Consider the following 13,507-nt stretch of genomic DNA (forward strand, 5'->3'; position numbering starts at 1 on the left):
TACAACAAAACTTAGAATGAGACGGATTAATTTATAAATTTAGTTGGTTGTTAAACGTCCAGTTGCAAGTAGTACATGTATTATTGGGGGGACATTTGATTCGGTATAATTATGAACAAGGACATCTTTTGTTCCTCAAACATGTGTATCACGGCACAAGTGATGACCTATAGACCATGTGTAGCATATATATTTATGGTGTGTCGCTCCGAATATGGGTTTTAATAGATACAGGAAAATAAGCAATAAATTTGATAGATGATCAAAAAAATTATTTTTGAAATATAAAAATTTCATTTAATTACTAAATGTATCTATCTAAGGGGCACTAGCTACGAGATATATAAAAAATCTAATATATATATATATATGTTTTGCTCAATCAATAATGAAATGGAAATAGTGAAATTATAATTCGCTTTCAGCAGCAATTATGGTTTAATTTTGTCAAGATAAGCTAAAAGATATTGATTATGAATTATTCACTTGCAAGTCTCAAATGCATCTGAATGAGTAAGGGCACAGCTTTGGATATCAGAATATGGTTAGAGTCTAATCTACTTTTTATTTAAGAATTGTTCAGCTTCTCATTCGTCTGATTAAGGTTAAAATGCTATGTAATCATATGGTTTCTAGTGCTATATAACAAGAAAATACTTGATCTTCTGATAATATTATGTACCTTGTGTTTTAAAGTAGAACGAAGTGCTATGCTGTAAGAATGTACGTTTTATTGAGTTATTGTATAGTTTTTTATTCATCTGATTGAGCACTAAACCTATAAATAGTTATCAAAGGTACCAGGATTATAATTTAGTACGCCAGACGCGCGTCTACATAAGACTCATCAGTGACGCTCATATCAAAGTTCAGAATGTGTATTTTGTTATGTTTTAAGAATGTTCTTAGTACTATGCTATAAGAATGTATCTAGCAAAATCTTTAACGAAATAAGTAAGAATAAACCTTTTCATACATAAGATTGAGAAAAGATACATCAAATGTGTATGTATGGCTTAGGGTGAAGCTTTTTAAAACATCTACTTGAGATCCTAAGCTTGTCTCAAATGCACCCGAATGAATAAGGGCACAGCTTTGCAAACATATCAGAATATGGTTCCAGTCTAATCTACAGTTTATTGAGTAATTGTAGAGCTTCTCATTCGTTCGATAAAGGTTTCAATGCTATGTAATCATATGGTTTCTATTGATATCTAACAAGAAAGTACTTAATCTTCTGATAATATAATGTACCTTGTGTTATGTTTTTAAGTAAGAACCTAGTGCTATGCTATAAGAATGTACGTGTACAGTTTTTTTTATTCATCTGATTGAGTACTAAAGCTATCAAGTTCAGAATGTGTATTCTGTTATGTTTTAAGAATGTTCTTAGTACTATGCTATAAGAATTTATCCCCGGCTTAGTATATATCTAGGATTTTGATTGGTTAACGCACGTCGTTACAAAACCCATAGCCCCTGGGTGTTGCTAACCCATATCCCCGGACGTTGCTAACCATTATCCCGGGGAACTTCACGCAAGTTTTCCTTAGTTCCATGATCGCTCCTTGTGAAATATTGAATTCTGAAGAGTATCCATGATGTTTGTAATTAAATATTTAATTCATTAACGATTTTGTCCTATTATGCCGATCATTTACACTCATTTCATTAAATGCATCACTTGACTGCCACATTTTCAAGGAATGGGACTACTGACCTAGCTATGCAAATTACCCACGTTGACGTCACACCATCTATGGCGTTACTCTGACAACATTGAGCGCCAAATTTGACTCAATCCAGTTTCTCTGTTTCCGTATTAAAAACGTCTTATATTTGACTACCTGTAGGGTTCTACCAAAGGTAGTACCCTACACCCCGTAAAAAATGTGTAAAATTTCCAAATTTCAATAAAAAAAATTTAGATAATGAAAAAAACGTTGTTTTCACGTTACACTTTGTACCCGATTTTTCATAAAACTCGCCCGATTCGGACTAAGACCGGGGATAAATTCGTTATCTACGTTCATGTCCGTAGATATGGATATTTTAACACCCTTCAGTACCCTGTACACCCTTCGGCTACGCCTCATGGTGTACTGGGGTACTTCAGGGTGTTAAAATATCCATATCTACGGATATGAACGTAGATAACTTATAGTATCTAGCGAAATATTTAACGAAATAAGTAAGAATACACCTTCTCATACATAAGATTGAGAAAAGATACATTAAATGTGTATGTATGGCTAAGGGTGAAGCTTTTTAAAACATCTACTTGAGATCACAAGCTTGTCTCAAATGCACCCGAATGAATAAGGGCACAGCTTTGCAAACATATCAGAATATGGTTCCAGACTAATCTATATTTTATTTAGTAATTGTACAGCTTCTCATTCGTCTGATTAAGGTTAAAATGCTATGTAATCATATGGTTTCTAATAGTAACTAACAAGAATGTACTTAATCTTCTGATAATGTAATGTACCTTGTGTTATGTTTTTAAGTAAGAACTTAGTGCTATGCTATAAGAATGTACGTGTACAGTTTTTTTATTCAACTGATTGAGTACTAAAGCTGTAAAGTTCAGAATGTGTATTGTGTTATGATTTAAGAATGTTCTTAGTACTATGCTATAAGAATGTATCTAGGGAAATCTTTAACGAAATAAGTAAGAATACACCTTCTCATACATAAGATTGAGAAAAAGATACATCAAATGTCTATGTATGGCTTAGGATGAAGCTTTCACAAACATCTGCCTGAGATCCCAAGCTTGTCTCAAATGCATCTGAATGTGCAAGGGCACAGCTTTGCAAACATATCAGAATATGGTTCCAGTCTAATCTACAGTTTATTGAGTAATTGTACAGCTTCTCATTCGTTCGATTAAGGTTTCAATGCTATGTAATCATATGGTTTCTAGTAGTAACTAACAAGAATGTACTTAATCTTCTGATAATGTAATGTACCTTGTGTTATGTTTTTAAGTAAGAACTTAGTGCAGTGCTATAAGAATGTACGTGTACAGTTTTTTTATTCTTCTGATTGAGTACTAAAGCTACAAAGTTCATAATGTGTCTTATGTTATGTTATAGGAATATACTCATTGCTATGCTATAAGAATATATCTTGCAAAATGTTTAACGAAATAAGTAGGAATACACCTTCTCATACATAAGATTGAGAAAGAATACATCATATGTGTCTGCATGGCTTAGGGTGAAGCTTTCTCAAACATCTGCCTGAGATCACAAGCATGTCTCAAATGCATCCGAATGAGTTAAGGCACAGCTTTGCAAACATATCAGAATATGGTTCCAGTCTAATCTACAGTTTATTGAGGACTTGTACAGCTTCTCATTCGTCTGATTAAGGTTTCAATGCTATGTAATCATATGGTTTCTAGTAGTAACTGACAAGAATGTACTTAATTTTCTGATACTGTAATGTACCTTGTTATGTTTTTAAGTAAGAACTTAGTGCTATGCTTTACGAATGTACGTGTACAGTTTTTTTATTCATCTGATTGAGTACTAAAGCTATAAAATTCAGAATGTGTATTCTGTTATGATTTAAGAATGTTCTCAGTACTATGCTATAAGAATGTATCTAGGGAAATCTTTAACGAAATAAGTAAGAATACACCTTCTCATACATAAGATTGAGAAAAAGATACATCAAATGTGTATGTATGGCTTAGGGTGAAGCTTTCACAAACATCTGCCTGAGATCCCAAGCTTGTCTCAAATGCATCCGAATGTGCAAGGACACATCTTTGGAAACATATCAGAATATGGTTCCAGTCTAATCTATACTTTATTTAGTAATTTTACAGCTTCTCATTCGTCTGACTAAGGTTAAAATGCTATGTAATCATATGGTTTCTAGTGGTATCTAACAAGAATGTACTTAATCTTCTGATAATGTAATGTACCTTGTGTTATGTTTTTAAGTAAGAACTTAGTGCTATGCTATAACAATGTACGTGTACAGTTTTTTTTATTCTTCTGATTGAGTACTAAAGCTATAAAGTTCATAATATGTCTTATATTATGTTATAGGAATATACTCATTGCTATGCTATACGAATGTATCTTGCAAAATCTTAACGAAATAAGTAGGAATACACCTTCTCATACATAAGATTGAGAAAGAATACATCATATGTGTCTGTATGGCTTAGGGTGAAGCTTTCTCAAACATCTGCCTGAGATCCCAAGCTTGTCTCAAATGCATCCGAATGAAAGAGGGCACAGCTTTGCAAACATATCAGAATATGGTTCCAGTCTAATCTACAGTTTATTGAGTAGTTGTAAAGCTTCTCCTTCGTCTGATTAAGGTTTCAATGCTATGTAATCATATGGTTTCTAGTGGTATCTAACAAGATTGTACTTAATCTTCTGATAATGTAATGTACCTTGTGTTATGTTTTTAAGTAAGAACTTAGTGCTTTGCTATAAGAATGTACGTGTACAGTTTTTTTATTCATCTGATTGAGTACTAAAGCTATAAAGTTCAGAATGTGTATTCTGTTATGTTTTAAGAATGTTCTTAGTACTATGCTATAAGAATGTATCTAGGGAAATCTTTAACGAAATAAGTAAAAACATACCTTCTCATACATAAGATTGAGAAAAAGATACATCAAATGTGTATGTATGGCTTAGGGTGAAGCTTTCACAAACATCTGCCTGAGATCCCAAGCTTGTCTCAAATGCATCCGAATGTGCAAGGACACATCTTTGCAAACAAATCAGAATATGGTTCCAGTCTAATCTACAGGTTATTGAGTAGTTGTACAACTTCTCATTCGTTCGATTAAGGTTTCAATGCTATGTAATCATATGGTTTCTAGTTGTATCTAACAAGAATGTACTTAATCTTCTGATAATATAATGTACCTTGTGTTATGTTTTTAAGTAAGAACTTAGTGCTATGCTATAAGAATGCACGAATACAGTTTTTGTATTCATCTGATTGAGTACTAAAGCTACAAAGTTCAGAATGTGTATTCTGTTATGATTTAAGAATGTTCTTAGTACTATGCTATAAGAATGTATCTAGGGAAATCTTTAACGAAATAAGTAAGAATACACCTTCTCATACATAATATTGAGAAAAAGATACATCAAATGTGTATGTATGGCTTAGGGTGAAGCTTTCACAAACATCTGCCTGAGATCCCAAGCTTGTCTCAAATGCATCCGAATGTGCAAGGGCAGAACTTTGCAAACATATTATAATGTGGTTCCAGTCTTATCTACAGTTTATTGAGTAATTGTACAGCTTCTCCTTCGTTCGATTAAGGTTTCAATGATATGTAATCATATGGTTTCTAGTGGTATCTAACAAGAATGTACTTAATCTTCTGATAATATAATGTACCTTTTGTTATGTTTTTAAGTAAGAACTTAGTGCTATGCTATAAGAATGTACGTGTACAGTTGTTTATTCATCTGATGGAGTACTAAAGCTATAAAGTTCAGAATGAGTCTTATGTTATATTATAAGAATGTACTTAGTGCTATGCTATAAGAATGTATATTGCAAAATCTTTAACGAAATAAGTAAGAATATACATTTTCATACATATGGTTGAGACAGGATACAATATATGTGTCTGTATGGCTGAGGGTGAAGCTTTCTCAAACATCTGCCTGAGATCCCAAGCTTATCTCAAATGCATCCGAATGTGCAAGGACACAGCTTTGCAATCATATCAGAATATGGTTCCAGTCTAATCTACAGTTTATTGAGTAGTTGTAAAGCTTCTCCTTCGTCTGATTTAGGTTTCAATGCTATGTAATCATATGGTTTCTAGTGGTATCTACCAAGAATGTACTTAATCTTCTGATAATGTAATGTACCTTGTGTTATGTTTTTAAGTAAGAACTTAGTGCTATGCTATAAGAATGTACGTGTACAGTTTTTTTATTCATCTGATTGAGTACTAAAGCTATAAAGTTCAGAATGTGTATTCTGTTATGTTTTAAGAATGTTCTTAGTACTATGCTATAAGAATGTATCTAGGGAAATCTTTAACAAAATAAGTAAAAATATACCTTTTCATACATAAGATTGAAAAAAGATACATCAAATGTGTATGTATGGCTTAGGGTGAAGCTTTCACAAACATCTACCTGAGATCCCAAGCTTACCTCAAATGCATCCGAATGTGCAAGGGCACAGCTTTGCAAACATATTTAAGAATATGGTTCAAGTCTAATCTACAGTTTATTGAGTAAATGTAAAACTTCTCCTTCGTTCGATTAAGGTTTCAATGGTATGTAATCATATGGTTTCTAGTGGTATCTAAGAAGAATGTACTTAATCTTCTGATAATATAATGTACCTTTTGTTATGTTTTTAAGTAAGAACTTAGTGCTATGCTATAAGAATGTACGTGTACAATTTTTTTATTCTTCTGATTGAGTACTAAAGCTATAAAGTTCATAAGGTGTCTTATGTTAAGTTATAGGAATATACTCATTGCTATGCTATAAGAATGTATCTTGCAAAATCTTTAACGAAATAAGTAGGAATACACCTTCTCATACATAAGATTGAGAAAGGATACAGCATATGTGTCTGTATGGCTTAGGGTGAAGCTTTCTCAAACATCTGCCTGAGATCCCAAGCTTGTCTCAAATGCATCCGAATGAAAGAGGGCACAGCTTTGCAAACATATCAGAATATGGTTCCAGTCTAATCTACAGTTTATTGAGTAATTGTACAACTTCTCATTCGTTCGATTAAGGTTTCAATGCTATGTAATCATATGGTTTCTAGTGGTATCTAACAAGAATGTACTTAATCTTCTGATAATATAATGTACCTTTTGTTATGTTTTTAAGTAAGAACTTAGTGCTATGCTATAAGAATGTACGTGTACAGTTTTTTTATTCTTCTGATTAAGTACTTAAGCTATAAAGTTCATAAGGTGTCTTATGTTATTTTATAGGAATATACTCATTGCTATGCTATAAGAATGTATCTTGCAAAATCGTTAACGAAATAAGTAGGAATACACCTTCTCATACATAAGATTGAGAAAGGATACAGCATATGCGTCTGTATGGCTTAGGGTGAAGCTTTCTCAAACATCTACCTGAGATCCCAAGCTTGTCTCAAATGCATCCGAATGAAAGAGGGCACAGCTTTGCAAACATATCAGAATATGGTTCCAGTCTAATCTACAGTTTATTGAGTAATTGTACAACTTCTTATTCGTTCGATTCAGGTTTCAATGCTATGTAATCATATGGTTTCTAGTGGTATCTAACAAGAATGTACTTAATCTTCTGATAATATAATGTACCTTTTGTTATGTTTTTAAGTAAGAACTTAGTGCTATGCTATAAGAATGTACGTGTACAATTTTTTTATTCTTCTGATTGAGTACTAAAGCTATAAAGTTCATAAGGTGTCTTATGTTATGTTATAGGAATATACTCATTGCTATGCTATAAGAATGTATCTTGCAAAATCTTTAACGAAATAAGTAGGAATACACCTTCTCATACATAAGATTGAGAAAGGATACAGCATATGTTTCTGTATGGCTTAGGGTGAAGCTTTCACAAACATCTGCCTGAGATCCCAAGCTTGTCTCAAATGCATCCGAATGAGAGAGAGCACAGCTTTGCAAACATATCAGAATATGGTTCTAGTCTAATCTACAGTTTATTGAGTAGTTGTAAAGCTTCTCATTCGTCTGATTAAGGTTTCAATGCTATGTAATCATATGGTTTCTAGTAGTAACTAACAAGATTGTACTTAATCTTCTGATAATATAATGTACCTTGTGTTATGTTTTTAAGTAAGAACTTAGTGCTATGCTTTAAGAATGTACGTGTACAGTTTTTTTATTCATCTGATTGAGTACTAAAGCTATAAAGTTCAGAATGTGTATTCTGTTATGATTTAAGAATGTTCTTAGTACTATGCTATAAGAATGTTTCTAGGGAAATCTTTAACGAAATAAGTAAGAATACACCTTCTCATACATAAGATTGAGAAAAAGATACATCAAATGTGTATGTATGGCTTAGGGTGAATCTTTTACAAACATCTGCCTGAGATCCCAAGCTTGTCTCAAATGCATCCGAATGTGCAAGGGCACAGCTTTGCAAACATCTCAGAATATGGTTCCAGTCTAATCTACAGTTTATTGAGTAATTGTACAGCTTTTCCTTCGTTCGACTAAGGTTTCAATGCTATGTAATCATATGGTTTCTAGTAGTAACTAACAAGAATGTACTTAATCTTCTGATAATGTAATGTACCTTGTGTTATGTTTTTAAGTAAGAACTTAGTGCTATGCTATAAGAATGTACGTGTACAGTTTTTTTATTCTTCTGATTGAGTACTAAAGCTATAAAGTTCATAATGTGTCTTATGTTATGTTATAGGAATACACTCATTGCTATGCTATACGAATGTATCTTGCAAAATCTTTAACGAAATATGTAGGAATACACCTTCTCATACATAAGATTGAGAAAGGACACATCATATGTGTCTGTATGGCTTAGGGTCAAGCTTACTCAAACATCTGCCTGAGATCCCAAGCTTGTCTCAAATGCATCCGAATGAGTAAGGGCACAGCTTTGCAAACATATCAGAATATGGTTCCAGTCTAATCTACAGTTTATTAATTAGTTGTAAAGCTTTTCATTCGTCTGATTAAGGTTTCAATGCTATGTAATCATATGGTTTCTGGTGGTATCTAACAAGATTGTACTTAATCTTCTGATAATGTAATGTACTTTGTGTTATGTTTTTAAGTAAGAACTTAGTGCTATGCTATAAGAATGTACGTGTACAGTTTTTTTATTCATCTGATTGAGTACTAAAGCTATAAAGTTCAGAATGTGTATTCTGTTATGATTTAAGAATGTTTTTAGTACTATGCTATAAGAATGTATCTAGGGAAATCTTTAACGAAATAAGTAAGAATACACCTTCTCATACATAAGATTGAGAAAAAGATACATCAAATGTGTATGTATGGCCTAGAGTGAAGCTTTCACAAACATCTGCCTGAGATCCCAAGCTTGTCTCAAATGCATCCGAATGAGAGAGGGCACAGCTTTGCAAACATATCAGAATATGGTTCCAGTCTAATCTACAGTTTATTGAGTAATTGTACAGCTTCTCATTCGTTCAATTAAGGTTTCCATGCTATGTAATCATATGGTTTCTAGTGGTATCTAACAAGAATGTACTTAATCTTCTGATAATATAATGTACCTTTTGTTATGTTTTAAGTAAGAACTTAGTGCTATGCTATAAGAATGTACGTGTACAGTTTTTTTATTCTTCTGATTGAGTACTAAAGTTATAAAGTTCAGAATGTGTCTTATATTATGTTATAGGAATATACTCATTGCTATTCTATAAGAATGTATCTTGCAAAATCGTTAACTAAATAAGTAGGAATACACCTTCTCATACATAAGATTGAGAAAGGATACAACATATGTGTCTGTATGGCTTAGGGTGAAGCTTTCTCAAACATCTGCCTGAGATCCCAAGCTTGTCTCAAATGCATCCGAATGAGAGAGGGCACAGCTTTGCAAACATATCAGAATATGGTTCCAGTCTAATCTACAGTTTATTGAGTAGTTGTACAGCTTCTCATTCGTTCGATTAATATTTCAATGCTATGTAATCATTTGGTTTCTAGTGGTATCTAACAAGATTGTACTTAATCTTCTGATAATGTAATGTACCTTGTGTTATGTTTTTTAGTAAGAACTTAGTGCTATGCTATAAGAATGTACGTGAACAGTTTTTTTTATTCATCTGATTGAGTACTAAAGCTATAAAGTTCAGAATGTGTATTCTGTTATGTTTTAAGAATGTTCTTAATACTATGCTATAAGAATGTATCTAGGGAAATCTTTAACGAAATAAGTAAAAATATACCTTCTCATACATAAGATTGAGAAAAATATACATCAAATGTGTATGTATGGCTTAGGGTGAAGCTTTCACAAACATCTGCCTGAGATCCCAAGCTTGTCTCAAATGCATCCGAATGTGCAAGGACACATCTTTGCAAACATATCAGAATATGGTTCCAGTCTAATCTACAGTTTATTGAGTAATTGTACAGCTTCTCATACGTTCGATTAAGGTTTCAATGCTATGTGATCATATGGTTTCTAGTGGTATCTAACAAGAACGTACTTAATCTTCTGATAATACAATGTACCTTGTGTTATGTTTTTAAGTAAGAACTTAGTGCTATGCTATAAGAATGTACGTGTACAGTTTTTTATTCATCTGATTGAGTAATAAAGCTATAAAGTTGAGAATGTGTATTCTGTTATGTTTAACGAAATAAGTAGGAATACACGCTTAGGGTGAAGCTTTCTCAAACATCTGCCTGAGATCCCAAGCTTGTCTCAAATGCATCCGAATGAGTAAGGACAAAGCTTGGCAAACATATCAGAATAGGGTTCCAGTCTAATCTACAGTTTATTGAGTAGATGTAAAGCTTCTCATTCGTCTGATTAAGGTTTCAATGCTATGTAATCATATGGTTTCTAGTGGTATCTAACAAGAATGTACTTAATCTTCTGATAATGTAATGTATCTTGTGTTATGTTTTTAAGTGAGAACTTGGTGCTATGCTATAAGAATGTGCATTTAATTGAGTACGTGTACAGTCTTATTATTCATCTGATTGAGTACTTAAGCTATAAAGTTCAGAATGTGTTTTATGTTATGTTATAAGAAACGCCATCCCCTCTTTTTGCTTGGAATTTTTTTGTTTTTGTAAATAATTAACCAGACTACACATCTTGAACTTGCCATTTCCCGTTTATTAAATATTTATGCGACAATTCTTTATTTATAAAGATATTTGTCGCTGGTATTTTACTGATTTTGTCAAAGTCATGTGATAAACTATGGTGGAGTTGACCAGTACGTAAAAAAATCGTTACTCAGACATTTTGAAATTCAAATTACAGTAACACATTGCTTAGGCTACGGATGACAACCATTATACCTTCATGTACAAAGCGACGCAGAATTGAGCAAGAACGTAGTGACTTCTATTTCACAATTCAACCAAACAGAAAGTAATACTCTAACACACTCTCATGAAAAAAAAATCCACAGCAGTATTATTTACCTATGAAAACATGTTTAACCCCAAACGCCCAAGACTATTTTAAAAAGACATGATAGCTGAATTATGGTCCCCATTTGATATAAGCTCTAGATAGATTTTAAGTCTAAGGTACGAACCATTCGATTGGAGGAGGTAGTCTAAGGTATTTGGGAGAAAAAAAATCTGACTCTGATTTTTGATTTAAATAAGAATTTCGGCCGTATCTGTATTGAAAACAATAATCTTATCCACGTCTCTGCTTATAGAAACGGAAATGTCCAACAGAATTAATAAGTATTAAATGAACATGATGAATAAAAAATGGGCGCATTTATTTAAGACCGGGGTTTGCATGTCTGACCGGAACGTCTGTTTCGCCGAACTGATATATTGAATAATTTTTTCAAGACCAGACTGCAACCTGCCTGCTGACTGAGGTCTTTATGTCTCAGTTTGTCGACCGTCATTCATAAATTCGTTGCCATTTCAGACTCTTTCGTAGACATAAGTTGATTTTGGTATCCCTCACTTCTATTAATTTTGTTGGGTGAAACATATCAACCAAAAATTTGGATAAAGATTGCTTGCTTGACTTTTTTAACATGTGTCGGTCGTATTAGTAATTTCATCGAATAGCCCGACGTATTTCTTGTTTGTGAGCTTATTTTAACTTAATATAAAACAAACGAAAATGTTTCATGTCTACTTTTTACTGACAAGTCCCACATCAAATATACATAGCTTTGGATCCATACTATAACTTTAGGATAGTCAAATTAATAAGGAAAATACAGCATAAAAAATGTCCAACCCTTACACCTTACATCAACTATAGAATGTATATGCCCCACGCCAGGTTCTGTTTAAAAAAGTGCGTTTCACACTTATTTTATGTTTTTTTAGCCCATAAAAGGTCCAAAACTGTTTCGCCTCGAACCGCTTGGCGATCTTTAAGAAATTCGCCCCACCTTTCCAAATCCCTGCGTTATCTAATAAGAATGTACGTATTCTTATGTTAATATAATGTACCTAGTAATATCTAATAAAAAAAGTAAATAGTGCTATGTTATCATAATGTACATAGATTTTGCGGTATGGGCTTTGCGGTATTGGCTTTGCGCATTGTTGAAGGCCGTACGATGACCTATAGTTGTTAATGTCTGTGTCATTTTGGTCTCTTGTGGACAGTTGTCTCGTTGGCAATCATACCACATCTTCTTTTTTATATATAGTGTTATGTTTAAGAAAGTACTTAGTGCTATGCTAAAAGAATGTACATGCTACAATACAGTTTTTCAAGCTGTCTCAAATGCATCTGACTAAGTAAGGGCACAGCGTTGTGTATCAGTAAACGCATTATCTACATTTTATTGAGTAACTACACAGCTTCTCATACAACTTATTAAAGTTTGAATACTTTGTTATTAGAATGTATCTAGTGTTATTAAATAAGAATTTACTTAGTGCTTTGTGATAACAATGTACAAATTAATAAGAATGATACAGCTTCTCATAGATCTGCTTGAGATCCCAAGCTGTCTCATAGACATCTGATTGACTAAGGGTGTAGCTTGGCATATCAGAATATGGTTCCAGACAAATGTTCATTTTATTGAGTTAGTGTACATCGCTCATCTGATTGATTACTAAGAGTTATAAAATTCAGATTGTATCTTGTATTATGTTATGAGAATGTACTTAGTAATATGCTATAGAAATGTATTTTTTTAAGGGATGAAGAGAAGTAAAATCACAAAATTACTGAACTCGAGGAAAATCAAATTGGAAAGTTCATCATCACATCTCAAAATCAAATGACAAACCACATCAACAACGAATGGACAACAACTGTCATATTCCTGACTTGGTACAGGCTTTTTCAAATGTAGAAAATGGATTAAACCTGGCTTGATTGCGCTCAACCTCCCACTTTATACGACAGTCTCATCAAATTCCGTTATATTTACAATGATGCGTGAACTAAACAGATATAATAAATAAAATAGTCAAAATATGGGTACAGCATTTAGAATACACCTTCTCATAAATTTGATTGATAATGAATACATCATAAGTGTCTTATTGGCCTACGGTGAAGTTGTCCCAGAGGCATCTGACTAAGTAAGGGAACGGCTTTGCATATGGTTCCAGTACTATTTACATTTTATTAAGTAGGGCCACGGCATCTTATCTATCTGATTAATGTTTGAATATTATTTTTTTAGAATGAATAGAGTGTTATTTAATAAGAATGTCCTTAGTGATATAGTATAATGTACTTAGATGTATGTTTTAAGTTAAAACTTAGTGCTTTGCGATGTACAAATTGATGTGCTATAAATATGGTACATCTTTTCTGGACATAGATCTGCTTGA

The sequence above is a fragment of the Mytilus edulis genome, chromosome 8, assembly GCF_963676685.1.
Source record: "Mytilus edulis chromosome 8, xbMytEdul2.2, whole genome shotgun sequence".
In the NCBI taxonomy this organism is placed as follows: domain Eukaryota; kingdom Metazoa; phylum Mollusca; class Bivalvia; order Mytilida; family Mytilidae; genus Mytilus; species Mytilus edulis.